A 27,817-nucleotide genomic window follows, 5' to 3' on the forward strand; every position below is an offset into this window, starting at 1 on the left:
TGTCCTCCAGCAATCTGCCCCAGTGTCCTCCAGCAATCTGCCCCAGTGTCCTCCAGCAATCTGCCCCAGTGTCCTCCAGCAATCTGCCCCAGTGTCCTCCAGCATTGCCCCAGTGTCCTCCAGTATTCTGCCCCAGTGTCCTCCAGCAATCTGCCCCAGTGTCCTCCAGCAATCTGCCCCAGTGTCCTCCAGCAATCTGCCCCAGTGTCCTCCAGCCATCTGCCCCAGTGTCCTCCAGCAATCTGCCCCAGTGTCCTCCAGCAATCTGCCCCAGTGTCCTCCAGCAATCTGCCCCAGTGTCCTCCAGCATTGCCCTCAGTGTGTCCACCGTTATAAAAAAAAGACAAAAAAAAAAACAAAGTCTCCTCACCTGTCCGCGCTCCAGCGGTGAGCTTCCTCCAACAAAGCACACTCGCCGGCGACTGACAATGACGTCAGACGCCGGCGACGTGTGCGCCTGCGGCCGACATCAGCCGCAAGCCTCCAATTGGCTGGCGGCTGTTGTTAACTATTGACGTGCGGGCGCGTGCCCGCACGTCAATAGGAAACCGCCGCAGCGCCGGAAGGGGCCCGGTGAGCAGATGAGAAGGGGCCTGATGCCCTTCTCTCTGCCCACTGGGTACGGCGGGGGCACATAAATGCCGGCGGCGGCCGCCGGCATTCACAGATGATTATCAGAGGGTCAATCTGTGCGGTAGCCCAGGGCCCCCCCCAGACCACTGGGCCCTGGGCTACCGCCCATATTGACCCTCTGATAATCCGCCCCTGGCTGTTGCCACCCCCATGATTCACAGTAGGTATGGTGTTCTTTGCATGCATCTCAGCATTCTGTCTCTTCCAAACATGACGAGTTTTGTTTCTACCAAACAGTTCTACTTTGGTTCCATCAGACCATATGACATTCTCCCAATACTCTTCTGGATAATCAAAATGCTCTCTAGCAAACTTCAAACGGACCCGGACATGTACTGGCTTAAGCAGGGGGACACGTCTGGTACTGCAGGATCTGAGTCCCTGGCAGTGTAGTGTGTTACTGATGGTAGCCTCTGTTACAGTGGTCCCAGCTCTATGCAGGTCATTCACTAGGTCCCCCGTGTGGTTATGGGATTTTTTATCACCGTTCTTGTGATCATTTTGACCCCACGGGGTGAGATCTTGCGTGGAGCTCCAGATCAAGGGAGATTATCAGTGGTCTTGTATGTCTTCCATTTTCTTATTATTGCTCCCACAGTTGATTTCATCACACCAAGCTGCTTGCCTAACGCAGATTCAGTCTTCCCAGCCTGGTGCAGGGCTACAATTTTGTTTCTGGTGTCCTTTGACACCTCTTTGGTCTTCACCATAGTGAATAATGAGTGGAGGACAGAGGAGCCTCTTAAAGAAGAAGTTACAGGTCTGTGAGAGCCAGAAAAATTGCATGTTTTTAGGTGACCAAATACTTATTTTCCACAATAATTTGCAAAATAAATTTTGCAAATCAGACAAGGTGATTTTCTGAATTTGTTTACTTATTTTGACTCTCATCGTTGTGGTCTACCTATGATGTCAATTACAGGCCTCTCTCATCTTAGTGGGAGAACTTGCAGAATTGTGGCTGACTAAATACTTTTTTCCCCACTGTATGCATGGAACATATGGAACATAGTAATGAACATATAACAGAAAAATATAAAACTGTTTCCTCAAAGCCCAAAATAGCTGCATCCTATGAAAGACTGATATTTTTTGCTACTAAATGTGTAATATAAAGTAACATACTGTATATATGTTTTTGTAACAGTAATTACATATATCATTACTTTTTCTTACATAGATCACACCAAATAGAGGCGGGGCAGTAATAACCTGCATTTAGAAATATGAAAGTCCATATAAGAATTTTGCTCAGATGACTAAAGTAAATGAACAGCTTCAGAGACCACAAAGAAGACGTGATGAGTAACAAAACCACAATGTATAAACACTAGTGGGCAGAGTTTTATTTAGCTATGGGCTTCATTATGTCACTGTTTTGTAGTTAGACTGTCATATTGAGTAACTGAACTGACAACCTAAAAATATCATCCTAAATGCAATAATCTACTATATAATTGTCTAAGAGTCACTTCCGTCTTTCTGTCCTTCTGTCTGTATTTCTGTCTGTCACGGATATTCATTAGTCGCGGCCTCTGTCTGTCATAGAATCCAAGTCGCTGATTGGTCGCGGCAAAACAGCCACGACCAATCAGCGACGGGCACAGTCCGGAAGAAAATGGCCGCTCCTTCCTCCCCGCAGTCATTGCCCGGCACCCGCATACTCCCCTCCAGTTACCGCTCGCACAGGGTTAATGCCGGCGGTAACGGACTGCGTTATGCCGTGGGTAACTCACTCCGTTACCGCCGCAATTAACCCTGTGTGACCAAGTTTTTACTATTGATGCTGCCTATGCAGCGTCAATAGTAAAAACATCTAATGTTAAAATTAATTAAAAAAAAAATAATTCATTATATATTCACCTTCCGCCACCTTTCCCGCTCCTCGCGACGCTCTGGTGACCGCTCCATGCAACCGGCAGGTTCCGGTGGCAATGATGATATGCGACAAGGACCTGCCATGACGTCACGGTCATGTGACCACGACGTCATCACACCCTGGGACCGGAAGCTGCCGCGCGGTGACAGAACTACAAGGGGCCCTCGGATCGGAAGGTGAGTATGTTTATTTTTTATTTTTTAACCTGTGACATACGTGGCTGGGCAATATACTATGTGGCTGGGCAATATACTACGTAGCTGGGCAATATACTACGTGGCTGAGCAATATACTACGTGGTTCTGTGCTGTATACTACGTAACTGGGCAATATACTACGTGGCTCTGTGCTGTATACTACATCGCTGTGCAATATACTATGTGGCTACGTAATATACTACGTGGCTGGGCAATATACTACGTCACTGGGCAATATACTACGTGGCTGGCCAATATACTATGTCACTGGGCAATATACTACGTAACTGGGCAATATACTACGTAACTGGGCAATATACTACGTGGCTGGGCAATATACTACGTGGACTGTGCAATATACTACGTAGCTGGGCAATATACTATGTGGCTGGGCAATATACTACGTGGGCTGTGGAATATACTACGTAGCTGGGCAATATTCTATGTGGCTGGGCAATATACTACGTGGGCTGTGCAATATACTACGTTGCTGGGCAATATACTATGTGGCTGGGCAATATACTACGGGACTGGGCAATATACTATGTGGCTGGGCAATATACTATGTGGCTGGGCAATATACTATGTGGCTGGGCAATATACTATGTGGCTGGGCAATATACTACGTAGCTGGGCAATATACTATGTGGCTGGGCAATATACTACGTGGCTGTGCAATATACTACGTAGCTGGGCAATATACTATGTGGCTGGGCAATATACTACGTGGGCTGTGCAATATACTACGTAGCTGGGCAATATACTATGTGGCTGGGCAATATACTACGTGGCTGGGCAATATACTACGTGGCTGGGCAATATACTATGTGGCTGTGCAATATACTATGTGACTGGGCAATATAATATGTGGCTGGGCAATATACTACGTGGCTGGGCAATATACTATGTGGCTGGGCAATATACTATGTGACTGGGCAATATATTATGTGGCTGGGCAATATACTATGTGGCTGGGCAATATACTATGTGGCTGGGCAATATACTATGTGGCTGGGCAATATACTACGTAGCTGGGCAATATACTACGTGACTGGGCAATATACTACGTGGTTGGGCAATATACTACGTGGCTGGGCAATATACTACGTGGTTGGGCAATATACTACGTGGTTGGGCAATATACTACGTAGCTGGGCAATATACTACGTGACTGGGCAATATACTACGTGGTTGGGCAATATACTACGTGGCTGGGCAATATACTACGTGGACATGCATATTCTAGAATACCCGAGGCGTTAGAATCGGGCCACCATCTAGTGTAATAATAACCAGAAAATGCAAAACTGTGTTTTGTGGAGAAAAATAAACTAAACTAGAAAAGAAAAAAAAATACTTTTAATGTGAAAAACTACCAGTTACCAAGTTCGAATTAGTACATCTGAGCAAACAGCAATAATAATGTTAGTATTTAACCTGGAATTTAAGTTATTATTCATTAGCAATGACTGGTAGAAATATTCAATTAAAAAGTAAAACACTAAACTATTTAGAAGAAACTAAAAAGCATTGCTTAGAAGAAATATGTCTTTTTGCCATTTTTGTATCTTTCTTTCATATCACTATAGTAAAATATGCTAAAATTTAGCAATTTTCACCTGAAGCATAATATTAGGCTGATGCTTCATAATGTGTAGAGTTCGTTTTTCAATAATAATCTCAATTTAATTGCAGCCAGGATTACTGTAATAGTTGGCACCGTTCTTTACTGGCACAGGGTGGTCACCGACTGCTCCTGCCAGCGATTCAGCTGCTCCATGTCAACAGAGGAGCTCTTCTTCTTCCAGGCTGTTCTGTCGATGGGGCGTGGACTGCCAATGTCATGCTGATTGACAGCTAGCTCCTCCAGTTAGACAGCAGGGAGTCGACTATCAATCAGCATGACATTGGCAGACCGGCCCTTTCAGCAGAGCAGAGCGGAAAAGAAGCCGCCCCTCTTTTTCCATCAGCAGAAGCAGCTGAATTACCAGCATGACCGGCGTGTGACCACTCTGTCTTGCCGAAGAACGGCGCCGAGCACAGAAGGCAGGTAGTTATAAAAAATTAATTCAATTGAACAGGGATGTGCTGCAATGTTATCGTATAACCAGATATAGTTCTGTTTATAGGAGAAAGCATAGATGTAATTTCCAGCTCCTGAACATCAATGCAAAATCCGCAGCAGGCACCTCTGTACCCAGTTATAGCCATGCCCTTGAGTAAGGCTACTTTCACACAAGCGTTTTCGGCAATCCGTCACAATGCGTCGTTTTGCAGAAAAAACGCATCCTGCAAAAGTGCTTGCAGGATGCGTTTTTTCCCCATAGACTTGTACTGACGACGCATTTGCGACGGATTGCCACACGTCGCATCTGTCGAGCAACGGATGCGTCGTGCTTTTGCGGACCGTCGGGAGCAAAAAACGCTACATGTAACGGTTTTTGCTTCTGACGGACCGCTTTTTCGGACCGCGCATGTGCGGCCGGAACTCCGCCCCCACCTCCCCGCACCTTACAATGGGGCAGCGGATGCGCCGGAGAAATGCATCCGCTGCCTCCATTGTGCAATGCGTTAAACGCTAGCGTCGGAATCTCTCCCCGACGCATTGCGACGGGGAGATTCCGACGCTAGTGTGAAAGTAGCCTTAATTGATTGATTTTGTTTAATGCCACTTTCCATGCTGCAGAGATGGTTTAAAAAATAATAAAATAAGACATATCACCAGCTCTAACCCTCACAGATACATTAGAGGCCACTCTGGTTCCCTCCGCTGTGACGGAAAGCAATGATGTTCCATTCTTCAGTCACTTCTCAACTATGGTCTGTAATTGGCTACAGCGTTTCCACCTTAGTGTATGTCACCTTCTTTATTCAGCTTTAGTATTTCAAGGTTGGTATTGGCCAAATGATTTAAGATAAGCAGCCATCAACTTACTTTTGTAACAGCCCTTTTTAGAAACTAAAGTCTAATTTCATTAATTTTGCAGGTCTCGGTAAATTTGAACAGTTTGCAATTCAATTTGCGCCCAAAAAAATGCTTCTACACATTATAAAAGATTACATCAGTCACAGAATACTGACATGACCTCAGACTCAGCTACACACTTTCCAATAATGTCTTGCAGCTATCATATCCCATGGTATAGTCCAGCAAATCAGGAGGGACTATCAAAACCTGTAAAAAAGCCAATGCAGAGTGTTATAAAGATTAAAATCCATCCAGGGAGGATGCATGTGCCCAACTCACAAATTAACACATGTGGTAGAGGGAGAATTAGTTATAGCTAGGAAGTGAGGGAAACTAATTAAGATAGGAAGAGCTAATCATTCAAGCTCCTTTTGTAGCCAGGACTCTCTGCAGTGCACAGGTAATTAAACAGAAAATTCTCTGGCAAAGACAGTAATACAGAGATTTGTTTATCCATAGGAGAAGAAGTGGAGAGACTGCCTTTGTCCAAGGAACAAAGCATCCTGAGTTCAAAGCATTAGTAAGAGAGTGCAGCTAGATGGCCGTCTCTGGGGTCCAGATAGGAATATTGGGGTTTTGTATCGATTTGATGAATATATCACCTATAGAACACTGAGGACCACTGCTGTGTGTCCACATTGCCCTATTGAGGTTTTGTGCCAGGAGTAGTGCCGGCTATTTTTTTTTCTTTCTTAAAGAATTATATTATATGTTTTTTGCATGACGGCCTATAGTTTTTTTTCTCAATTGCTGTGGGAAATGCAAAATAACAAAAAAACTGTGGTTTTGCGTTTTCATTTTATTTTCAGTGTCGGTATTCATTGCATGATAAACATATTATTAGTTCAGATTATTACACATGCAGCGATACTAAAATTTTAAATTTCGTTATTTACTTTTTGGGAAAAGGTGGGTGGTTTAATTTTTTTTATATTTTTAGGTTTCCTTTCAATTTTTAGTAATTTTTTTTTATTAGTCCTCTTAGAGTACTTGAACCTGCAAAATCCTAATTACCTATAGAGTACACTGCAATATTGCAGAAATGTAGTCTAGTGCTGGTCTCCTATGACGCTCAGCCACAGTTATGGTTTCCTAGAAGTAATAATATTCAAGATACAAAAGGACTTCAGAAGCATTGACAGCGGCATTTAAGGTGTTAAACTCTTGAGATCAAAGCTTTATCACAGCAGTTATTCTTGGGTGCCAGCTGTGTAACACAGCCCATACGCAAGTTGCATGTTACCTGGTCAACTCCTGAGTTCTCATCATGTAGGGCTGCCGTACGTCTGCCATACATGTACAGCAGCAGTTGCCAAGGGGTTAATGGCGCACCTCCCAACTTTTACAGAACAGAAAGAGGGACAAACTATGTGGTGCACTACGCGCTCCCGCCGCAGGAAATTTTAACCACACCCCTAGCCACCCCCTATTCCACACCCATTTATCATTTCTTTTCCCCCTGGCAGAAAGACATGTCAGAGGCAGTGGTGGCAATGAGAGACATTCATCGTGGGACCTCACGACGTAGACCCAAATTTTGGACTGTCCTGCTGTCCCCAGGACAGTTGGGATCTTTGGATTTATTTATTTGTTTAATCCTTCATAGTCGTAGCAGCTCTAACATTTTACTTAAGCTTTAATATATGAGGTCTTGATTTTTGTATCTGTAACGCATTGTTTACACATTGTGTAAATACTGTTTTTTTTCAGCACATTTCTGCAGTTGTCTGCACCAAACTATGCACTTCGTTGTTGCACTTTTGCTGCATTTACATGCTTTTTTCTTCTGATATTTAAATGTGTCTTTAAGGGTATGTGCACACGTCAGGATTTTTAGCGTTTTTTTGCGGAATTTCGCCATAAAAACGCTATAAATCCGGTAAAAAAAATGCTAACATTATGCATCCTATCTTTTAGAATACATTCCGCCTTTTTTGTGCAGATGTTAGTGTTTTTTTCCGCAAAAAAAATGCATACCGCAAAAAATCCGGACATGCTCTATCTTTTTCCGGATTTTTTGCAGATTTCCTATCAAAAAGGTCATTCCGGAAAAAAAAAAAACGCAAAAAATCTGCAAAAAATCAGCGCAAAAAACGCGCAAATTCCGCGAGAAATCCGCGCGAAAAAAGCACGCGGATTTCTGGCAGAATTCTCAGGATTTTGCCAGGAAAAAACCCTGACGTGTGCACATACCCTTACAGTCCTGAAAATCTACATTTTTTTAGGATCCACATACACTTTGCTTGGACAGTTAAACACTTCAGAATTTTTGTGTAAATAACACAGCAGAAAAAATACAGCATTTACGCTACATGTGAACACGACCTAACTGTCCAAGTTATGTGGATGTAATTTCATGAAAACTCCTGCCTACTGTGTGCATAAAGACGCTAATGAACTCTTTGGTTTGGGTGATTTTTTCCATAAGCTTTAACGTGGAGCCTGAAAAATGCATATATTTTCATATACAGCTCTGGCAAAAATTAAGAGACCATTGCAAAATGTTCAGTTTGTCTGATTTTTTTACACTGTTCTTTTTCTTCTGCTACCAGTGTGATTAAAACACAGAGCTTGAACTGAAAACCTGCCTATCTGCCTCTTTACTGTGTCCCTGCCATTGACTTGCAAGAACGAATCACCTTAATATATATACAGCTCTGGCCAAAATTAAGAGACCACCACATCAAACCCCTGTCATGGGCAGCCCAATCTCCAGACCTGAACCCCATTGAAAACATCTGGAATGTAATCAAGAGGATGATGCATAGCCACAAGCCATCAAACAAAGAAGAACTGTTTAATTTTTTGTGCCAGAAGCAGTGTGAAAGACTGGTGGAAAGCATGCCAAGACTCATGAAAGCTGTGATTAAATATTATGGTTATTCCACAAAATATTGATTTCTAAACTATTCATGAGTTAAAACATTAGTATTGTTGTTTCTAAATGATTATGAACTTGCTTTCTTTGCATTATTTGCGGTCTGAAAGCACTGGAGTTTTTTTTTATTTTGACCATTTTTCTTTGTCAGGAAAAAAATACAAAATTCATTGCTTGGAACTTCGGAGACATGTTGTCAGAAGTTTATAGAATAAAAGAACAATTTACATTTTACTCAAAAATATACAGTACAGACCAATAGTTTGGACACACCTTCTCATTTAAAGATTTTTCTATATTTTCATGACAATGAAAATTGTACATTCACACTGAAGGCATCAAAACTATGAATTTACACATGTGGAATTATATACGGTACTTAACAAAAAAGTGTGAAGCAACTGAAATTATGTCTTACATTCTAGGTTCTTCAAAGTAGCCACGTTTTGCTTTGACAACTGCTTTGCACACTCTTGGCATTCTCTTGATGAGCTTCAAGAGGTAGTCACCGGAAATGGTCTTCCAACAATTTTGAAGAAGTTCGCAGAGATGCTTAGCACTTGTTGGCCCTTTTGCCTTCACTCTGCGGTCCAGCTCACCCCAAACCATCTCGATTGGGTTCAGTTCTGGTGACTGTGGAGGCCAGGTCATCTGGCGTAGCACCCCATCACTCTCCTTCTTGGTCAAATAGCCCTTACACAGCCTGGAGGTGTGTTTGGGGTCATTGTCCTGTTGAAATATAAATGATGGTCCAACTAAACGAAAACCAGATGGAATAGCATGCCGCTGCAAGATGCTGTGGTAGCCATGCTGGTTTAGTCTGCCTTCAATTATGAATAAAACAACAGAGTCACCAGCAAAGCACCATCACACCTCCTCCTCCATGCTTCACGGTGGGAACCAGGCATGTAGAGTCCATCGGTTCACCTTTTCTGCGTCACACAAAGACACGGTGATTGGAACCAAAGATCTCAAATTTGGACTCATCAGACCAAAGCACAGATTTCCACTGGTCTAATGTCCATTCCTTGTGTTCTTTAGCCCAAACAAGTCTCTTCTGCTTGTTGCCTGTATTTAGCAGTGGTTTCCTAGCAGCTATTTTACCATGAAGGCCTGCTGCACAAAGTCTCCTCTTAACAGTTGTTGTAGAGATGTGTCTGCTGCTAGAACTTTGTGTGGCATTGACCTGGTCTCTAATCTGAGCTTTTTGAGGCTGGTGACTCAGATAAACTTATCCTCATGAGCAGAGGTGACTCTTGGTCTTCCTTTCCTGGGGCAGTCCTCATGTGATCCAGTTTCTTTGTAGCGCTTGATGGTTTTTGCAACTGCACTTGGGGACACTTTCAAAGTTTTCCCAATTTTTCGGACTGACTGACCTTCATTTCTTAAAGTAATGATGGCCACTCGTTTTTCTTAGCTGCTTTTGTCTTGCCATAATCCAAATTCTAACAGACTATTCAGTAGGACTATCAGCTGTGTATCCACCAGACTTCTGCTCAACACAACTGATAGTCCCAACCCCATTTATGAGGCAAGAAATCCCACTTATTAAACCTTTACAGGGCACACCTGTAAAGTGAAAACCATTTCTGGTGACTACCTCTTGAAGCTCATCAAGAGAATGCCAAGAGTGTGCAAAGCAGTCGTCAAAGCAAAAGGTGGCTGCTTTGAAGAACCTAGAATATAAGAGATATTTTCACACTTTTTTAAGTATATAATTCCACGTGTGTTAATTAATAGTTTTGATGCCTTCAGTGTGAATTTACAATTTTCATAGTCATGAAAATACAGAAAAATCTTTAAATTAGAAGGTGTGTCCAAACTTTTGGTCTGTACTGTACCTATAAAGAGAAAAATCAGACAAACTGAACATTTTGCAGTGATCTCTTAATTTTTGCCAGAGCTGTATATATACAGTATATATATACGAGGGGCGATCCAAAAGTAATGATAATCGGTTATTTCTATTGCACACAGAAATTAAAATAAAATGTTTTCTTCTCTCTTAGGTACCCACTAGTCCAGGAAAAAAAATCACTTAAATAGACCACGATTCCCGGGAGCTACATTCATTTGAATATGAACTGCCGAGGAGTGAACATCAAAATGGAAAAAAACGAGCTCAGAGCTGTCATCAAATACCTCTGCTTGAAAAAAATGACTACCAAAGACATACACAGCGACTTGGTGGAAACATTGGGGGACTCTTCTCCTCCATATTCCACAGTTGCACGCTGGGCCAAGGAATTTAAGCTGGGAAGAACATCGACGGAAGATGAACATTGTCAAGGACGCCCATCCACGTCCCTCAATGAAGAAAACGTGAAAAAAGTTGAAGAACTTGTATTGGCAGATCGAAGAGTGACTATCAGGCATGTAGCTGAGGTCCCAGGGATCTCATATGGTAGTATTCAAAGAATCCTTGCAAAAGAATTGCATATGAGAAAGGTCTCCGCGCGTTGGGTGCCAAAAATGTTAACCGACGAGCAAAAGAAGAAACAAGTTGACATTTCAATAGCAAATCTCGAAAAGTTCCAAGCAGACAAGGAACATTTTTTGTCACGTTTTTTGACCATGGACGAGACCTGGATCCACCACTTTGATCCCGAAACTAAACAACAATCGATGACGTGGAAACGAGCCGACAAACCAACTCCGAAGAAATTCAAAGTGTCAAGCTCAGCAGGGAAGGTTATGGCGTCCGTTTTTTGAGACGATGAAGGAATTATTATGGTGGACTATTTGGAGAACAAATAAGAAGATTGCGGGAGGCTATCAAGGAGAAAAGGCGCGGCAAACTGCAGGCTGGAGTGCTGTTTCACCAAGATAACGCGCCGGCTCACAAAGCTGCAGTTGTCATGGCTACCATTCAAGAAGCGGGCTTTGAACTGGTGGAACACCCCCCCTATTGGCCAGATCTAGCCCCCAGTGACTTCTTTCTCTTTCCTCGACTCAAGGAACACCTCCAGGGCAAGAAATTTGATGACAATAGCGACGTGATAACCGCTGTTGGGGATTTTTTTGAGGGTCAAGATCAAGAATTTTTTTCTAAGGGAATTCTAAGTTTAGAAAAGAGATGGACTAAATGTATAGACTTGATAGGAGACTATGTAAAAAAATAAAAAATTTTTTTGACTATATTCATTGTGTTTAGTATTGATTATCATTACTTTTGGATCGCCCCTCGTATATATATATATATATATATATATATATATATATATATATACATATATAGACACATACATATATATATACACTATATATATATATATATATATATATATATATATCTATATAGCCAAAAATGTTGGTCACCCTTGAAATTGTTCCAGAAAATGATGTATTTCTCCCAAAAAATTGACATTGCACATGTTTTGTTATACACATATTTATTTCCTTTGTGCGTATTAGAACAACAAAAAAAACAGATAAAAAAGTCAAATTGGATACATTTTTACACAAAAACCCAAGAATGGACAGGGCTTTGTTTCCATTTATTTCTGGGTGCTTCTTGAAATATGTTTGAGGTCATTGTCCTGCTGGATGACCCATTACCTGGGATGCAAACCCAGCTGTCTGACACTAGGCACTACATTGTGACCTAAAATCTTTTGGTAATCTTCAGATTTCATGATGCCTTGCACGCAGTCAATTCAGTGCCAGAAGCAGAAAAACAACTCAAAAAATCTTTGAACCTCCACCATATTTGACTGTAGGTACAGTGTTCTTTACATTTTAGGCCTCATTCCATTTTCAATAAATAGTAGAATGATGCGCTTTACCAAAAAGCTCTATCTTGGTCTCATCTGTCCACAAGACGCTTTCTCAGAACGATTTTGTCTTACTCACATACATTTTGGCAAACTGCAGACTAGTTTTTTTATGTCTCTGTGTCAGTAGTGAGGTCCTCCTGGGTCTCCTGCATAGTGTTTCATTTCATTCAAATGTTGATGTATAGTTTGCACTGACACGGATGCACCCTAAGCCTGCAAAACAGCTTGAATATTTTTGGAACTTGATTGAGGCTCCTTATCCACCATCCAGACTATCCTGCTTGGCAACCTTCTATCAATTTTTTTCTTTCGTCCACAACCATGGAGATTAGCTACAGTGCCATGGGTTTCAAATTTCTTGATTATCTTGCGCACCGTGGACAAAGGAACATCAACATCTCTGGAGATGGACTTGTATCCATGAGATTGTTGATATTTTCAACAATTTTGGACCCCAAGTCCTCGAACAGTTCTCGTCTCCTCTTTCTGTTCTCCATGCTTCGTGTCGCGCACACAGACCCATAATGCAAAGATTGAGTCAAATTCTCCCCTTTTTATCTGGTTTCAGGTGTGATGTTCATATTACCCACACCTGTTACTTGCAACAGTTGAGTTTGAACGAGCATCACATGCTTGAAACAAATTTTTTTACCCACAATTATTGCCGACAACTTTGTCTGGACTATTTTGGGGGTTTTGTGTGAAATAATGTCCAATTTGCCTTTTCTTCTCTTTTTTTGTGTTATTCCAATACACACAAGGAAATAAACATATGTATAACAAAATGTGTAATTGCAATAATTTTCTTGGAGAAGTACTCCATTTTCTAGAATAATTTCAAGGGTAACAACACATTCGCCCATGACTGTATATAGGTAAATATATATATATACAGTGGGGCAAAAAAGTATTTAGTCAGTCAGCAATAGTGCAAGTTCCACCACTTAAAAAGATGAGAGGCGTCTGTAATTTACATCATAGGTAGACCTCAACTATGGGAGACAAACTGAGAAAAAAAAATCCAGAAAATCACATTGTCTGTTTTTTTAACATTTTATTTGCATATTATGGTGGAAAATAAGTATTTGGTCAGAAACAAACAATCAAGATTTCTGGCTCTCACAGACCTGTAACTTCTTCTTTAAGAGTCTCCTCTTTCCTCCACTCATTACCTGTAGTAATGGCACCTGTTTAAACTTGTTATCAGTATAAAAAGACACCTGTGCACACCCTCAAACAGTCTGACTCCAAACTCCACTATGGTGAAGACCAAAGAGCTGTCAAAGGACACCAGAAACAAAATTGTAGCCCTGCACCAGGCTGGGAAGACTGAATCTGCAATAGCCAACCAGCTTGGAGTGAAGAAATCAACAGTGGGAGCAATTAGAAAATGGAAGACATACAAGACCACTGATAATCTCCTTCGATCTGGGGCTCCACGCAAAATCCCACCCCGTGGGGTCAGAATGATCACAAGAACGGTGAGCAAAAATCCCAGAACCACGCAGTGGGACCTAGTGAATGAACTGCAGAGAGCTGGGACCAATGTAACAAGGCCTACCATAAGTAACACACTACGCCACCATGGACTCAGATCCTGCAGTGCCAGACGTGTCCCACTGCTTAAGCCAGTACATGTCCGGGCCCGCCTGAAGTTTGCTAGAGCGCATTTGGATGATCCAGAGGAGTTTTGGGAGAATGTCCTATGGTCTGATGAAACCAAACTGGAACTGTTTGGTAGAAACACAACTTGTCGTGTTTGGAGGAAAAAGAATACTGAGTTGCATCCATCAAACACCATACCTACTGTAAAGCATGGTGGTGGAAACATCATGCTTTGGGCTGTTTCTCTGCAAAGGGGCCAGGACGACTGATCCGGGTACATGAAAGAATGAATGGGGCCATGTATCGTGAGATTTTGAGTGCAAACCTCCTTCCATCAGCAAGGGCATTGAAGATGAAACGTGGCTGGGTCTTTCAACATGACAATGATCCAAAGCACACCGCCAGGGCAACGAAGGAGTGGCTTCGTAAGAAGCATTTCAAGGTCCTGGAGTGGCCTAGCCAGTCTCCAGATCTCAACCCTATAGAACACCTTTGGAGGGAGTTGAAAGTCCGTGTTGCCAAGCGAAAAGCCAAAAACATCACTGCTCTAGAGGAGATCTGCATGGAGGAATGGGCCAACATACCAACAACAGTGTGTGGCAACTTTGTGAAGACTTACAGAAAACGTTTGACCTCTGTCATTGCCAACAAAGGATATATTACAAAGTATTGAGATGAAATTTTGTTTCTGACCAAATACTTATTTTCCACCATAATATGCAAATAAAATGTTAAAAAAACAGACAATGGGATTTTCTGTTTTTTTTTTTCTCAGTTTGTCTCCCATAGTTGAGGTCTACCTATGATGTAAATTACAGACGCCTCTCATCTTTTTAAGTGGTGGAACTTGCACTATTGCTGACTGACTAAATACTTTTTTGCCCCACTGTATATGTATATATATACGGTATATATATAAATTGCAGTTGCATTTTTAAGTATAGAATCAAAGGTTTTCTGTACTATTTAAAAAGCATTAAATATAGATTTTCAAAAATAAAAAACGTGATTGTTCCCCCAAATCCAGACTCCCTGACTGGAACTAGGAGGGTTAGACACTATTGTTTATGGTTTTGGTCTTCCCATATGGGCCAAAGAAAATTTTTGCCGTCTTTCAGCTCCAGGGCCCTGGAGAACCTACAGTCCTGTGCCCATTATAACTTTCCCCTGCTTCTTATGTGTTCGGGTTGTCCGTGATATCACGGGAAAACTTGGCATCACTTGTTCATCACAAGATTTACTGTTCCGGTATTATACACCTTTCTGTCATTCTTTTATCTGCTTTATGAAAAATGTTACTGATTAAGCATAACGATGCCAGAGGAATGAAAGATCAATGAATACTGTGGGCATTCCTCAACATGAAGCCCCGCAAACATGTACAGGTTTTATTTCAGCGAGACATCTGTTTTCTCCCACGGTCCGGCTGAATGTTCTTTTCCTGTTAGGCAGACAGTAAAAATGTTTCATTCCACAGATGACGACACAAAACACACACAGTTTACTAGACTATTTTAAGCCAACCATGGCAGGAGATGGATATTAAGTCATAATTAATGCATCCGTGTGGGGAAAATGGCAGAAGTCAGAGGTGACTCACAATATTTAAGCTTTATGTTTTGAATAGTTAACACTGTATGAGAATATTATAGAATAGGGACAATCTATCAACTTTGGGTTCTAATTATTTTTAACCCCTTCACGATGGGGCCAAATTTCTTTTTTGCATTTTTGTTTTTTTCCTCCTCTTCTTCCCAGAGCAATAACTTTTAATTTTTTTGTTATCCACATAGGCGTATGAGGGCTTTGTTTTTTTGCGGGACGACTTGTACTTTTGAATGACACCATTCATTTTACCACATAGTGGAGAAATTGTGAAATTGAAAACGCAATTCTGGCATTGTTTTTTGGGAATTGTTTTTACAGCGTACATTTTGTGGTAAAAATGACTTTGCAGTATGATTCTGCTCATCAGTATGATTACAGCCATTCCAAATAAGCCCAGTTTTTTTTATTAGTTTAGTGTTGAAAAAAAATAAGTCTACAAAGAAAAAAGGTTTTCTGTTGTGTCGCCATTTCTGAGACCAGTAGAGTTTTCAATTTTTGGGGCGATGGAGCTATGTTACAGCTTATTTTTTTGTGGGGCGATACAATCTTTTTATTGATACCATTTTAGGAAGAATATGACATTTTCATCGCTTGTTTCAGCATTTTTTGTGTGAAGTTGCAGAGACCCAAAAAACGTAATTTTGGCGTTCTTTATTTTTCTTCTTTTATGGTGTTTATCTATCACGTTAATTAATTTAACATTTTGATAGATCAGACTTTCCTGAAGGCGGCGTTATCACATATGTGTATTTTTATATCTTTATATTTATCCCCTTAACGGCCACGTATATGCATTAAAACGGCAATCGGGAATAAGGGTATAGCACCCCCAGAGCTGGGAAATTTCCAGGGTCTCAGCTATTGGGGGTAGCTGAGACCCTGTAGAACATGATGAGATCCAGATTTTCCCATCCCCAATCACGTGATCAATGTTATTTAGTGAAGGCCGCGTAGATCTGATGGCCGGAACCCGGCAGCAATAGGGAATTTTTCCTATTGGTTCCTTTTTAACACTGTGATATACTTGCATTGAGGCCGGGAGAAATAGCTCCTGTGTGACAATGTAACAAAATAAACCTCCTGATGTACCTATGAAAACAAATGGGTGAAACGCATCGAGGTTTTGGGCACAGCTGAATTGATGTAGCGGGAGTTTTATCACACCCCAGGTCATTATAAGTAGCTATAAGTTAATACAGTATATCTAGGCAAGTAACCTCTGACCGGGTATCAGCTACTCTGAACCAAGCTAATGTTATAATCAGGAGCCAACATGAGAGCAGTTATGCTGTCCGAGCTACTAAATGATAGGAATACTTTGCTCCTAAATAATTAGTATTAGGAAACCTTTAGGGCTAAGTGCAATATATATTATATAATATGTTAGGGGTCGAGTTCCCACCTCTGCACAGGGGGAATCTCAAGCCATCTCCGCTGCGGTCTGTCATTCTGCATCAGCCGCAGTGGAGTCTGCTCAGCGGAGATGTCGGTCCCAGCGTCTTGCTCAGTCTGATACTGTGCAAAGGGTTACTGCTGCCTTTCCAGGTTCTGCCATTGTAGCCAGTACTGGTCAGCGGCGAGCAGACGTCTTTGGGACTAAGTCCTACTTTTCCCCTTCTGAGCATGCCCAGGGTAAGATCTCTCATTACAGATCAAGGGTCACATGCTCAGGTACTGCAGCAACTTCCATTGGTCCTCTAGGAAGGTCCTGATGTTGCTCAAGTTCTGTGACAGCCTCCCATTGGTCCTTCTGGGAAGGTCCTGAAGTTGCTGCAGCTATAAAAGGTTCGCATGATCGCACAGCCAGGCACTAGTATCAATCCATGTTATGAGCTTTGCGCCAGTGTGGTCTTGTGTGTATGAATTTAGGGCCCCGGCTGAAATAAGCCCCTAGAATACCGGCACCTCCGGTGAGGAGTTTGTGTGTGTGCAAGACCACTGACTGCTATCAGCTCAGCAGTTAGCTGTGTACTCCTGTGAGTCTAACAGGGCACAGTGCTTTCTTTTGTCAGAGACTCTGTGAAGTTACAGAGTTTGCTTATACCGCCATATAGTGCCATTTGCTAGCAGCAGGTTCCTCCACTGATAGGGCTCAGTGTGCATAGAAAGAAGACCTAAGGTATGGTGTGAGCAGTGCGGCATGGCATGGGTGTCCCTAACAAGAGGGGACACAGAGACGGAGGATAGCAAGATCCTAGCACAAAGCAAAACAAAGAAGAAACTGAAAGAACAGAGTGATCTATCAGAGTTGGGTCCTGGGTCAGGATGCCTAGCAGACGGCTCAGAGTCTAAATCTCCAGAAGGTAACGGGCCTAGATGGGACAGAGTACGTAAGACGAATACAGTGCCCCAGGCGGGGGTTACAGAGTGTCAAAGACAGAGAAGTAAAGCGCCTGCCATACTAGCAATTTAGTTGCTTAGAGGGGAAAGAAGACATGGAACCACAGGTTGAGAATAGGACTCTTGCTAACAGGACTGTAGTACTGAGGTGGACTGTGGTGAAGTAGAGAGGAAAGAGGAAGAGAGAGTTAAGAGGACGGAATTGAAACCGTGTGTAGAAATGGCTCCGTATTGTAAAGGAAATGGTCATCAAGATATGTTTGTATACATCTACCATATATAATCTCCACCAAGTAATCATTCAGTAAAAATTTTATTTTTGAATGGTGGTCTCCCTCATTGAACTGTCAAACACCAGGTCCTGGCAAACCAATAAAACTGGTTACATGTGGCCTACAAGGGAGTAGTGCACCCATAGTTCAAGGCCACACACCCAGCCAGGACCCCCATCTTCATTTCATGTGTCTGAGCGTATGAGATGAGTACTTCTCCCACGGCTATGGCTTCGCGCCACGTTACATCCTGAATAATAAAAGAATCGAACAGTAAAACTAAACCTGCCTGAGCCTTACTTACCATAACATCTTCTGTTGGAGGAGAATCATGAGAACCTCATACACGTCGAGATTGGCAAATTAAGCCAACTTTAGTCTAATGTGTATGGGTAATCCTGTGTAATCCTGTGAGATTAAGTCTCCCAAGTGAGGGGTAGGTAGGGAACTGATCATGGCTAAACATTGCTCTCAGAGTCCATATACTAACCATTGAGGGGAGACATAGAATTAGAACAACAGATTAATGTTACCTCTATGACGAAGGTGAAATGACGCACAAATATTTATCATTATACAATGGAGCGTGGGAGTCTGAGTTTTTGTATATATTACGTTGAATTTGGAATAGAAAACTTTAATTTTTTTCTGTTTACATCAAATTCTCTCTATACAAAACTTAGAATGAAAGATACTGTTTCTATTTCGGCACAGCATAAAATCCCAATCTAAGTCACAAAACCTAAAAGAGACTATAAAGTATCAAATAAAAAATATTTCTCCTTAGAATATAATGTTTTGAAAAGAAGAAACTTTGATGTAAACATTTAGATTCCAAAGGCCATTGTCACAAGGAGGCTCGACAATCTACTGATGAGCAGCCTAAAAGGCCAATTACGGTACTTGTCTGTGTAAAATACTATTTCTTAAAGGTGTTGGCGACTTTATCTTTATTTGATCAAATGTGTTAGGGCCATGATCATAGGTCATTTACATAAAAAAGTGAGTAGTAGTTCTTTAAACTTCTGCAATGCAGCTTTGTCGGTATAGAATGATGACTAATGCATTTGATTGTTTGGCATTTCTACAACATATGGAACAATGCCAGAAGCCCTGATCCTGGAAATGATCTCTCTCCTATTTTGCATAGTGGCTAAATGACGCTATGATTAACTTTTATTATTTCATAGAATACTATATAGTCCTTTTTTTCTCATTCGGTTTAAGAGCATTGAAGAATTTCTGGGAAAACGAAGAGTTTTGGTGCTTAAAGAACCTTAGGTAATAAAGGAGACTTTTAATCGAGAATTAACAAAAAAAAGCAATTTTGGATGTTGTGTGTAAAATACAATCATTTCATCTTTAATCATTTTTTCCAAATAACCTTCATTTACCCTATAATATTTTTAAACTCAGAACTGATAATTTCAATGTACTAATTTGTAGAGGAAATATTGCACTGACTCTTCATTTATGTAAGAAAGGAAGCAATTAGAAGGCCATCATCTTCTTTTCCAGGCCAGCAGGTAATCAGAATATAACCTTGCTGTGGAACATTATCTGCCCTATAATACCTTATCCTGTAAGTAATTACAATGATTTTCAAATATACTTTATATAGCCAAAAAGTGTGTTGAGACCTGAACATCACATCTACACGAGGTCGACATGAACATCACATTCTACAACCATTGACATTCATACAGTGACCCCTCCACCTTTGATGTTATAATAGTCACCAATCTTCTCGTAGAGAACCCAAGAAGAAAACAAAATGAGCATATACCCTATATTAAGTAAATAAGTAAACCTTAATAGTACATGTAAATAATATAGGGTATTAAGTAGAGATGGGCGAACCCGAACAGTAAAGTTCGACGTCCGTGTCAAACAACTACTGTTAGGGCACGAACACCGAACGCGGACATCATCAGAAAGTCCATGCTACTGTTCGGGTTCACGTGCCTGAACACTGGGTGTTTATCACGTCATGTGCATGACATTGCGGCAAACACCGCTTCTGATCGGCGGAGAAATCATCCCTGCTGGTCAGAGAACTGTGGTTCCCACACTGTCAAGAGACAGCATGAGCGCTCAGCTGTGATCGGAGGTACAAAGTGTACCTCTGGTCACTGGCGTCAGTGGATGAGACTACAGCTCCCATCATCCGACACCTGCTGAAGCTAATAACAGCTAGAGGAGGAGCGGCTAATGGGTGTATTCACTAGCCGACTCCTGCGCTGTAAATAAATACAAAAAAAACAGCGTGAGTTCTCCTGTATTTTTGATAACCAGCCAGGCAAAACTTACAGCTGGGCGCTGCAACCCTCAGCTGTCAGCTTCAGCAAGTCTGGTTAGTAAGAATACAGGGGTCCCCATGCAGTTTTTTAAAAATGATTTAAATGAATAATTTAAAAAACGACGTGTGGTCCCCCCAATTATTGACTACCAGCCTTGATAAAGCAGACAGCTGGGGGCTGGTATTCTCAGGCTCATAAGGGGCTATGGATATTGACCCCCCCAGCCTAAAAATAATAGCCTGCAACTGTCCAGAAAAGGCACATCTATTAGATGCACCAATTCTGGCGCTTTGCCCAGCTCTTCCCACTTGCCCTGTAGTGGTGGCAAGTGGGGTTAATATTTGTGGGATTGATGTCACATTTGTATTGTCAGGTGACATCAAGCCCACAGCTTAGTAATGGAGTGGTGTCTATGAGACACCTATCCATTACTAATCCTATAGTTACATGGTAAATAAAGACACAGCCAGATTAAAGTCCTTTATTAGAAATAAAACAAAACATACATTTAACTTTTGTTTTTAAAAATAACAAACACAGTTATACTCACCTAATGCCTATTCCACCGAAGCCCTCGATCTCCTGTAATAAACCAAAAACTAAAAAAAAAAAATCCCTCACCTGTCACTCATTCTGTCCTACGCTATAATGCATGTCTGGGGAAAAACAGCTTTCAACCTGGACGGTGCCAAGATGCGACCGTCCAGACTGGGAACCACTGGTCACTGAACTGCTGCGAGTGCAGCCTCAGAGACCAGCGGTGACGTCATCGAGGCTACCTCCGGTCACTGAGGCTGTGTTTCCAGCCGGGCTGAACAGCCGTGACCTCGGTGAGATCCCCACTAGCCCTGTGAAAAAAACTCAAATGGGGGTACCCCTCTATTCTTTATAGCCAGCCTTGTTGAAGCTAACAGCTGAGGGTTGCAGCCCCCAGCTGTGAGTTTTGCCTGGCTGGTTATAGAAAACACAGGAGAACCCACGCAGGTGTTTTGTTCTTAAATTATTTATTTACAGAGCAGAAGCCGGCTAATGAATACACCCATCAGCCGATCCTGCTCTCGCTGCTCTGTGCTATTGACACCGGTGACCGGAAGTCAACTTTATACCTCCGATCAGGGCCGGCATCAGCACCCGGCACTCCGGGCAAATGCCGGGGGCCCTGGGGAGAGAGGGGGCCCACTCACGCTGTCATAGATACAGCTGGGAGAGCAGAGCAGGAGATAACATGCTCTCTCCGCCCACAATGTCACTGCTGGCTGGGTTCTCTTAACCCCTATGTGCCAGCTCTGACACAAGCATCTTCTCACTCAGTCAGTGCAGCCAGGCAGGCACATAGGGGTTAAGAGAAGGCAGCCAGTGTGACTGTTTGTGGGCGGAGAGAGCACGTTCTCTGCTCTCCCCCTGGGTGGCTGCAGTGCTGAGCTGAACTTATCAGGCAGATTCAGAGGAGCTCTGTCCTACCAGTGCCTGAGTGAGTGTTATGGTATCCAGCAGTGGTTGAAGTTGTGGCTCAGTCTGCTGCTGTCTGTCTCCGCTGCCTAAAAATGTGGGTGATGTCTGGAGGAGCAGCTGGTGGGGTGCAGCCTGTAGCCACCCAGCTCTCCCAGAATACATGCATGCTGCACCAAACCTGCACCAGTGGGATAGGAAGAAGCTTAACCCCTTCCCATCTGTATGAAGGTTATTGCTAAACCTTAAAGATAACAATCCGACCTGCATAAATGGGGTTAACCAGATGCCAGGAGGAAGGGGAGCTGCTGCCATGGATAAATCTGAGCTGTGGGCTGTAGGTTGGGGCCCCGTGGCCCCAGGCTGGTGACTGGAGGGACTCTGCCCAGTGCTGGCATGTGGGTGATTTCTGCTCCGGGAGTCTCAGTTTCTCTCCTCCAGGTCACACTGTGCAGTCACAGCAACATTGGTTGTGTCTGTCCAGGTCCCAGCAGCTGCCACTGCTCCCACCAAGGACATGGCATCACTTAACCCTTCCCCTGCAGCCACCGGCAACAAATCCACATTATTCCTTGATTAAATCAGGTTCCAACCCAATAGAGGAGCAGACATTTCCTGCTGCCATTAGGGTCCGGGAGGGGGTGACCTGTGACATTGGCTGTCCTGCTACTCTGTAGTGGGGGGTGACAAGTGTAACATGGGGTAACGATGACGGAGAAATGCACAGGGTAATAGTGAGCGCGACAGAGGGCAGTATATGGTATGGAGCAGTCAGGGAGTGGGCTGCAGGATCCCCCCATACTGTACATGACTGCCCGGGACAGGGAGGTGTTTAATGAGCTTCTAATGACAGGGCACTAATTGGGTCATTAGGGTTTGTGGAAAGGATTCAGCATCAGGTCCCTCATTAATGCCCGAGCCGCCTGTTACTTTGTAGCACAGATCTGTTGGGGCCGCAAAACCAAACAACGTTGTTTATGTAGAAAAGTCTTTGTTTCATAGAAAAACTCAAAACAGAAAAGCACCTCTCCTGTATATATACACTGCACAGCACCTTTCCTCCTGTATATATACACTGCACAGCACCTCTCCTGTATATATACACTGCACAGCACCTTTCCTCCTGTATATGTACACTGCAGAATTTACAATAGCTGTCACTCATGTAAGAAGTGAAATCTGGCATTGTACTATACATTTCTCTGCCGTATCTGTGCATCATAAATCGGGGTATGTGTTAAAGGGGGGGGCCCACTGAGACTCTTTCGCCCGGTGCCCTCGAAAACCTGGAGCCGGCCCTGCCTCCGATAACAGCTGAGCGCTCACTCTGTCTTTTGACAGCATGGGAACCGCAGCTCTCGGACCAGAGGGGATGATTTCACCGTCGATCAGAAGCAGTGTTTGCCACACTGTCATGCATGGGTTCGGGTCTGGGTACTGTTCTGGTACCTGAACCCGAACATTTTGTAACTGTTCGGTCGAACCCACTGAACTCAAACGTCCAGGTGTTATCTCTTTTTTTTTTTCAAAACAGTGTAAAAGCCATCCCATCATGACAAGGTGTACCCTACTGGGACAGTCCGATCTCTAGTATTAAAACCTTGCCATATTTGTAATTACTTATTAACTTATTATATGGTATTTACTGTATATGCTCATTTTGTTTTCTTGGGTTTTGTCTGCGAAATGACCAGAGTCTGAACATGCTCTTACACTTTGTATACCAACGTATGCTCTAGCTCATTTCTTTGGTAGAGATCAACAGTAGATTTTGGAACAGACTTATAAGCCTTTACATCTATTTAGTCACAGAACAATTTTCAGAAAAATCTTGGCACAGAAGTTAGAATAACTATTAAAAGGGTTGTCAACCCTTATTAATGGTCCCAGTAGTGGACGATTTCATAAATTTAAAAAATCTGTACTTACCCTCCTGCCGGTCTCCTCACATATACAATTTTACATCACCACTGCAGCCAATCAGTGGCTGCTGATCGGCCAAAGTCTACACAATTGCATCTTAATGGAAGAACATTGTTTATGTCAGGAGACCAACAGGGGCGACAGGGCTAAGAGCAGAATAGTGGAACCAGTCTGGGAGCGAAGTATACATTTTTATTATTTATTTATGTAGCACCCTAAAGCCATTATAAGGTCTTGTTTAATAGTGGACAAGCCCTTTAAAGCATTTGCTCCCTTTCAGTTAGGTTTCTATCTCGGCTGCAGATTGTTATTAAAAAAACAAAACAAAATAGCCATACTCACCTTCCCCAGGTGTACCGGCGAGTCTCTGCCACTACGCTCAGTGTCCGGGATTGGCTGCAGGGCCAACATCACACTGACGGCACAGCAGCTCATCAGCTTTCAGCAGGGAATTCCATCTACATTAGAAGACCCCATAAGCTCACTGGTTGACTGACGCACTGTGATAGTGTCATCAGCCCTGAGCCAATACCAGATGCTGGGATCAGCGCCAGGTCATAGAGAAGGTGAATAATATTCCACTGTTGTTTTGTATTTTTAAGAATAAACTACAGTTAGGGTAGAAACTTCATTAAAAAGGGAAGGAACCCCTTTATGCCCTGCCACAGACAGGGCTTAATAGGAGAGAGACAATACGCTGTAATGTCGAAGTATTGCAGTGTATGGTATTTGGGATAAAAAAAAATGACAATTTCAAATTCACACACACAATATATTAATCACCCTTCGTTTCCCAGTTATCATATAAAAATGGAACAATTACAATATTTGGTGTCCTTATATTCATAATTGCACATTTTTCCATTTATTATGCAGCTTACTTAGCATCAACATATTCTGAAGCCCTTTATAGAATGTGATATCACTGTGTTTATTATCCCTGTACTGTGATATCACTGTGTTTATTATCCCTGTACTGTGACATCACTGTGTTTACTATCCCTGTACTGTGACATCACTGTGTTTACTATCCCTGTACTGTAACATCTCTGTGTTTATTATCCCTGTACTGTGACATCACTGTGTTTATTATCCCTGTACTGTGACATCACTGTGTTTATTGTCCCTGTACTGTGACATCACTGTGTGTATTATCTCTGTACTGTGACATCACTGTGTTTATTATCCCAGTACTGTGACATCACTGTGTTTATTATCCCTGTACTGTGACATCACTGTGTTTATTATCCCTGTACTGTAACATCTCTGTGTTTATTATCCCTCTACTGTGACATCACTGTGTTTATTATCCCTGTACTGTGACATCACTGTGTTTATTGTCCCTGTACTGTGACATCACTGTGTTTATTATCTCTGTACTGTGACATCACTGTGTTTATTATCTCTGTACTGTGACATCACTGTTTTTATCATCCCTGTACTGTGACATCACTGTGTTTATCATCCCTCTACTGTGACATCACTGTGGTTCTAATCTCTGTACTGTGACATCACTGTGTTTATTATCTCTGTACTGTGACATCACTGTGTTTATTATCCCTGTACTGTGACATCACTGTGTGTATTATCCCTTTACTGTGACATCACTGTGTTTATTATTCCTGTACTGTGACAACACTGTGCTTATATCTCTGCACTGTGACCGCACTGTGCGTATTGTCCACCAGAACAATTTTCAGAAAAGTTGTGACACAAAACATAAAACAATTATTAAAAGGGTTGTCCACTACTAGGCAACCCCTGGAATCAGGGTCTCTGTCCCTACCTCATGCTGCTGTCAGATTACATAGCAAAAATCTGCTGACAGATTGCCTTTATTTATTAGTCATTACTAGGAACCAAGATTATAATGTGGTGACAGGGTTGAAGTCATAGGGGATACAGAGCTACAGAAGAAGACACCAGTGGTACTTTGTAAGTGGGGGCCTTTTATAAAATGTAAAACTGTGGCTTAGGAGCTTACGTTTGTGCCTCCGTGCAGTGATCACATTCATTGACTCAATTATTATTGATCATTCATACTAGGAGGACTGACATTTGCCAACCACAATATTTATAGACGCTAGTCCCGGCATGTATGTACACATAATATCATGGGAATAGTTCACGGTTTTCTAGGTGGAGGGATTTACATTGCACACACAAAAACAAGAACTCAGGTACATACAAACATGGGAACTTATCACGCTGCATAAACCTCTGAATTACAACATCTCCTTTTGAACTTGATTTCAGAAAACAAAGATGATTTATAAACCATAAAGGAGCGGTGCGTTCTAGAGTGATCATTAGAAATATGGCAAGATGTGGCAGGTTGTAGCACAGTGATGTCTTACATAGAACCTGCAAACTTCTTACAGCTCTGTGTTGGTGAATCAATAAAAAAACACTTAATTTACAATACTAAATTAAATTAATAAGTAGTGTAATAAATGTAATAAATTACATCAGGAGTATAAAATGAGGTTTGCCCTGTTGAATAATGATACACTTAAAGCCTTCCTATTATTTTAGCTGACTTTCAGAATAAACTATTTTGCATCAGCAATAACACTATTTTGACCATTAAAAAGAACCTGCCATGTAAAAATTAACCCCATATCTGCAGGTTAATAGTATCATGAAGCTGCCCGGAGCTCGCACTGAGACCCCGCTGCCGGTAGGAAATTAACTTCATTCCTCCTGGCAGCCTTAGGCTTCCAGTCATAGGCATGGGGCCGGCTTCAGTCACCAGTCAATATTAAAGCTGGCTGTCAGTCAGTGCAAATGTAACTGAGCGTTATGCTGGCGCCATCCCTATGAACAGAAGCCCGAAGCTACCGGAAGGAATAGGGCCATTCCCTCACGGCAGCGGAGTTTTCAGTGCAGGTGCCAGTGAGCTTCAAAATGCTATTAATCTGCAGATTAACCTTATAGGGCCAGAAGAAGTTGCAATATGAAATATATTGTATAGCAGTACTGAACTGTGTTGCTGGGAATCCAGTAAAGGGGGGGGGGGGGGGTGACAGGACCAGTGCTGTGGACAGGTTCTGTCTTTTCTTCACCCTGAGACCCCTCTTCTAAACAGGAATCTGACATGTGCATTGTGCTGTGGGATTCGTTCTTTACTCAGTAGTCGTTCGGGAGTCCTTGTTACCTCCCCGTCCTTGGGACTAGATACAGCTGCACACATAACAGGAGACATTTGTTCAACAAGTTCAGCTCTACTGTGTAATTGGGATATATACGGCTGCAGCATACAGAAAGAGATAGGGTCCCATCTGATTGATGTTTCCTTTGACCGGTGCTCTACCAGATCTTTCCTCTACTCTGCCCAACTTGTTCCCATCTCTAAAGACTCTGTTGGTACCAGGGGTTTTCTTTCCGGCATTACAGTTTCTCTGAGGCCCACCATCTTTCCCTCTCACTGTGACTCCACTGACCTCTCCCACTTAGTGGAGAAATAGCCATGGAATTCAATGCCTTTTAGGGACCCTAGGCCCGGTACTGACCCGGGATCTGAGTGAAACTTTGGATGTGTCCTCATACTGTTTGAGAGACTTGAATCTGATTGGACCCTTCACTACTTATATATCTGCAGACCTTGACTTTGTCACCCACTGTCACTGTCTCAGATTTCCCTTACTCTTTTGAACTAGGAAGTGCTTCCCCTTTTTATCTGATCCAACCCTTCCCAAAATGTGGGCTATTCCCAATCTTTAACTATATCTTATCCTGAATGCTGCTAAACTGTATCCCTGTGCCTTGTAATGGTTCCCCTGTGGACAGCCCTCCCCAATCCCAAGTGACGGCTTTGAGGTAGAACCTCCAGGAAACAGAGACACAAACCGGCCAAAAGGATAAAATACCAAATTATATAAAACACCAACACCAATAAAATATTACTTTACGTTACTATACAATTCAACTCCATCTTGACACGGCATCCTCTTCTCACCCCCTTATACAAGCACTAAGGTGAGTTAAAA

The sequence above is a fragment of the Ranitomeya imitator genome, chromosome 2, assembly GCF_032444005.1.
Source record: "Ranitomeya imitator isolate aRanImi1 chromosome 2, aRanImi1.pri, whole genome shotgun sequence".
Taxonomy (NCBI): domain Eukaryota; kingdom Metazoa; phylum Chordata; class Amphibia; order Anura; family Dendrobatidae; genus Ranitomeya; species Ranitomeya imitator.